We start from the raw sequence: 6,000 nt of genomic DNA on the forward strand, positions 1-6,000 counted from the left end.
CCAGATTCGGGGAGTGCTCAGGTAAGTAGGGTTCCATTCTCATTGGTAATATCTATCATAGCTCATTCAAGTTTGTATTCACTGGATAGAGGCATTGGTGCATGTCTGGTTACCTCAAGTTATCATGTATGTCCATTGTGTGGGCCATAGTTAGAATCCTGAAGGTCACAAACCATGAGGAAGATGGTATATCAAGGACACACCACTCTCTTACCAGAGGGTCATGAACTGAGGGAAGGTTTTCTTGGACAACCTCCAAAACAAATGAATGGCCAAAGCTGGTACAAGCTGAAAATGGTCCACACAAAGTCACATCCAAATGAATGCGAGGATTCTCAAATTTCTATGAGTTGTCGTATTGGACCCACTTATAGATCAACCACTATATTGGATCCCATGCATATTTTCAAAAATGTGGGCAGCTTACCCTCACATTCCTTGGGTATTGTCCATTAAAAAGGAGCTCATTATGAAGCAAATTATCAAGTCTATCCGCACTCTGACGGGTATGATACGTTTTCTCAGGTTCGTATTTTCTAAACACGACCAATTATCCAAGCTAAAATCCCATGATTGGCATAATATATGTCAAGTTTGTAATACGATTGGATTGTAAGTGGCCTGCTTATTTTTTGCTTTTGGAGTTTAGTCATTGTTCATAATGCTTCTTCATTTGTGGCACTTTGTATTAGCGATCGTGATTACGAGATACCTTACTCCAAATATACACAGGTGATTTACAAGTTGTCAAATTTAGTGCAATGGATATCACAGAAGGAGATCAACACATCCTCTATTGAATCTACAAGGCGGGGAACAGTGGAGACTGTCTGTCTCTTTGAGAAGTACTTGCCCACCAGCATGCTCATTATACAAACGCACCTGCTTGTGCATCTTGTAGAGGGGGAAGTAGACATTGCAAGACCTATCCATACACGATGGATGTTCTTCTTGGAGCACTTCATGAAAGCACTAAAAGGCTTTGTGCGACAACAAGCTTGACTAGAAGGTAGCATGACTGAAGGTTGGTTGGTGTCTGAGATGTAAGTGCATATTTCAAAGTAGCTACCAATAGTGGATTCAAAAAATAGTATGCTATGGTCACTAAAGGGCAATCATAGATTGATCGAAGATGTGGTGGTTCAAAATGGGGTAGAAAAAAGGATAGATGTTGCAATGGAGGAGAAAGTGAATCATTTTTGTATGTTACACCATTCCTCCATGGAGACGTGGCTTGCTAGGCGTGAGAAAGCTAGGAAAGATCGAGAAGAAGCGTGATCTGAATTTCGACATAGTACATGCCATCAATTGATTTAATATCTTGAGGGCATGGAGGAGATGCCGCGCTTTATGTCAACGCGATGGTTGCATGGAGCTTTGACGGCAACATCTTGCAAAGGGACAAAGGTCTCAATTGAGGAATGGGAATTCTCGAGGTGATGTAGTCCAAAGGTGATGACGTGCTTAGGGTTTAGGGTTTCTAGATTTTATATGTGACAACTAATTATCTGTTTCAATGTACATTAAAAGATATAGAGTGCAAGGTGGTCGCGCGGATGGCATTTCCACATGGAGCATCTACTTCAATCACACCTGTGGGAATGTCTACTCCACTCACTCCAATTGTTGCTTAGCTGTTCACAGGTGGCACCCCTATGGGTGCTACTTTGAGAGATACCACCCCCGTAGGTACACTAGATGTATAAGGGTCTCCTGCATATGCCCAAGAGCATAGTCATAGGTGTGAGAGGACACATCTTAGACATAGCCCAAAGGGGTATGGATACCTTGTAGATGATAGGACATGAGCCATTATTATTGATGATGAGGGGAGGAGGGTGATGGCTCATATAAGAGAGTTGTGCCAATAAGTTTTTTCGACACAATATCTTGGATCATTGGAAGAACATACCAGAGGGGAGCAAGGACTACATAGTAGCATCCTTACATAGTAGGTTTTTCATAGGCTGGATGATGGAGTGCATGTATGTGTACATGTCACACAGATGATCGGACACACGCAGGCACTTAAGAGTGGGGCCTCAAAGCCCGAGTGGCTAGAGGCAGATGATTGGCACCGACTCTAGGAGATTCTCCAGGAGGTTGGAGACAGTAGCATGAGGCAACAAGGGCATGACTGGAGACAAGAGTGGTTCATCATCTTAGGAGTGGTAGCCACAGGACTTATTTGGAGGACTTTGTAAGCTTTTCTTTTGTTATTCTCTCTTATTTTTATGCAATATCCATTGTACTGATAGTTGTGTTTCTAACAGCTATATTTTGTTTGCTTTGCAGCACTCCATTACAAACTGCAATCCCACTGACCTAGAGATTCCATATCCAAAGAGACACGGTCTCACTACATTGATTAACTGATTGTATGCACACGATGGCCCAGTAAGTCACTCATCTTTCTTGTCCATAGTTACTAATTTTAATTAAAATTCATTATTGTATGGTGAACTGATGTGTAGTTGTTTCTTTTTTTGTAGAGTTCGTTTGATGCTCCTTTGTGGCGTGACGAGCTTTCGAATGGCGAGGATCTATAGCTTGCCCTTGGATCTGTGGAACACACATCCTCTTCTTTTTTGGTCATGTGATTTATGTCCGCATTTTCTATGCACTATGTTATTATCATCCTTTGTATTTCTCCATGATTCTACTGTCACTTTCATTATGCGATGCTGCCCTGCCACAATTTTTTTTTCTATGTAACGGTCGCTATTAGCATTGTAAATTTAGTGCACACGTCGCAAAGCGTTGCTATTTGTGTCGCTACTATCAGTGTTGCAAATAGCGACGTAAATAGCGATGCATATAGTGAGAGTTCTATGGTGTCGTTAATATTGATGTTTTTAGCAACGATGGGGGCAAAAGTTTTAATGAACATTTTCGTCGCTTTGAACATCAGTATGAGGCTTGTATCTTGTAGTGAAGAATTTCTTGGCATATTGATGTGTATCCCTCAAGATAGTAGGCCCTCTCAAACCAACTTGCAAATTTTCTTGCTTTTATTCTCCCCAAAAAAGTGACCACTTGATAATCAAGGTTGGGCTTCATCCAGAACTACTAACTATTCATACTTAAGCACACACCTTCTTAGTACATTGTCAACTCCTTGTCTAGACAATGTATTCATGATAACTTGAAATTATCTAGTCTTAGATGCCAAATTCCTTCTTTGATAACTTAAGCACACATCTTCTTAGTACATTATCCACTCCTCATCTATACAATGTATTCATGATAACTTGAAATTATCTACTCTTAGATACCAACTTCCTTCTTTGATCACTTATAAGATGTGCTAGCATTACTCCTTCCTACAAGAAATATAGTAGCTAATCATAATAAGAATGTGGATCTACAACCTAAAATTCAAAGAGTTTAGCATTAGGTAGTTGACCAAGAGCTCCTACTGTTAGATATGATCAATGCCCCACCCTCATTAGGTACTACCAATGATCCATGGTGCTCAAAGTTGTAAGGCCCCCATTATGAGGAGAAGCCAAATGTGAGCCCGGACATTGGTTGAGTCCTGACTTGTATATCAGATGAGGTCTATGTGACCGGATGGAAAAAAGGTGACTGTTGTGGGTCTAATCTTTGGGTTAGACGGAGTGGTTAAGCTGGTAGCAACTCGAGGCACATTGCATTGAGTTGCGTGGTAAGGGAGTTAAAAGGGGCCCCTATTGTGGGGTCCGGGGGCCGCGGAAGCGGCCCCTGGCTGGGGGGTCCCAGGGGGGCCAGCGGCCCCCCTGGCGGGGGTCCGGGGGCAGCGCCCCCGGCCCGATGGTAAAGGGAATATTCCCTGGAATATTCCCTGGCCGACTAGTGGAGGCTCATATGGTAGGTCGGTCAGCAGGCCGACCTAACGACCTTCGCGGGCTATAAAAGCTAAACCCCTTCGCAGCCATCTTACACTCATCTTTCACCCAGTCAGAGTTGTTGTTCCAGCTAGCCTTAAGCTCTTCACCTATCTTCTGTCTAGATCGCCATCTAAGCTTCATTCATTGGAAGCGCACGGGTGGACAGAGCCATCTTTGTATCAGTTGTTTGGAGTTAAAGAATTTTACTGATTCTCCTCTTATCTGTTGTGTACTCTCTATCTCTTTCTCAGATTCTGTTCGCTGCGCCGTGTAAAATATTTTATTTTACATGGTATCAGAGCCCAGGGGGCTCTAGAGATCGGAGAGCGTGCAAGAGGCAAAGGCTTCAACAGCAAAGAGAAACGATGTCGACTCCGGGAAGCAGTTCTGGCGCATCCGGAAGCGGTGCAGGAGGTGGTGCTGCTGTACCGGCTATTCAAACACTGAGGATTCGTCCACCAACCTTCAGCGAAGGCAAGTTAGATGGTACAAACTACACCTTGTGGAAGTTCAAAATTACAACTATCCTTGATTCTTATGAGCTTCTGGAGACTGTGCTGGGGACTGACGCAGAACCACAGCCTATCCCCGACCCATCAAATCCTAGTGTGATGATTCCTCCGAATGCAGATCTTCTACGAGCTTGGAAACGAAGGAATGCAGATGCATTGTGTGCCTTAGTTACAAACTGTTCTGACAGTGTTTTGACTCTGATTCAGCATACAACCAAAGCGTCAGAGGCTTGGAATGTACTAAGGAGTCAATATGAAACACGAAACCAAACAAGGATTCAAAACTTGGAGAATCAACTAGCAGCGGAGAAGTTTGCTGAAGGAGAGACGGTTGAAGCATTCATCACTCGGATTAAGAATCTGCGCGATCAGATGGCTGGCGCTGGGATACAAAAGACTAGCGAAGAGCTAGCTCGGAGGTGTCTTCGGATTTGTCCACAAAAGTTTGATGGACTAGTAACTGCCCTTAATACTCAGGTGAGACCTCAAGCTTTGACTTTTGAGGAGTTTTGTGCATTATTAATGGAGGAGGAGTTGAGGCTGAAAGCCCGAGAAGGAAGCAACAATGGAGATGCTGCATTCTCTGCCAATGCAAAAGGCAAAGGTGTTTCCTCCACCAAAAATGATGGTGACAAAAAGAAAAAGGGCGGCAAGAAGAAGTTTCAAGGAGAGTGCTTCTACTGTAAGAAGAAAGGACATGCAATTGCAGATTGTCGTGTCAAGAAGGCAGATGAAAAGAATGGTACCCTTAAAACTAAAGGGAAAGAGACAGCCAATACGGCTGAAGCAGAGTTGGAATTATTCATGGCGACCATTGAGGAAGTGTGCTCCTCGGCGCAAGAAGAATCTACCACTGACTCTTGGGTGTTGGATAGTGGGGCCTCCCGTCACATGACCAACAAGAAAGGTCTATACAGTTCTATGCAGCCTCTACAAGAATCCATCACTGTGACGGTTGGAAATGATGCTAAATGCCCTGCTGCGGGCACAGGTACTATTTCTTTTGTTGCTGCAAATGGTGAAGTCAAAAAGCTTTCAAATGTGTTGTATGTTCCCGAAATCAGAAGAAATCTCTTATCAGTTGCTGCCATAACTGATCTTGGTCATGAAGTGAGGTTCAAGAAGACAGGTGCAGAAATTATTGATAGTGCTGGCACAATTGTTGGCAAAGGAGAAAGGAGGAACAACCTGTATGAGCTAAGTGCTCTTACAGCCACCGCTGGAGTGGGCACAAGTAAGCTTTGGCATGAAAGGTTTGGACACATCAGATTTGCAGTATTGAAGGAGATGCAAAAGCAAGGTATGGTTGCTCACCTACCTACAATAACTGAATTGAAGGAACCATGTGAAGCTTGTATGATGGGCAAGCAACAGAGAAAGGCATTTCCACAAGAAAGCAAGAATAGAGCACATGCTCCTCTAGAGTTGGTGCATGCTGACTTGTGTGGTAAGATGCCTACACAGGCCTTGGGGGGATCTTCTTATTTTATGTTGATTGTCGACGACTACAGTAGGAAGATGTGGGTGTACTTCCTTCGTGATAAGGCTCAAGCTTTTGGTAAGTTTAAAGAATGGCTAATACTTGTTGAGAATGAAACAGGGAAAAGTGTGAAGAAATT

This window comes from Lygodium microphyllum, chromosome 16 (genome assembly GCF_053477565.2).
Source record: "Lygodium microphyllum isolate KBCC chromosome 16, Lygodium_microphyllum_v1.1.10, whole genome shotgun sequence".
NCBI lineage: Eukaryota > Viridiplantae > Streptophyta > Polypodiopsida > Schizaeales > Lygodiaceae > Lygodium > Lygodium microphyllum.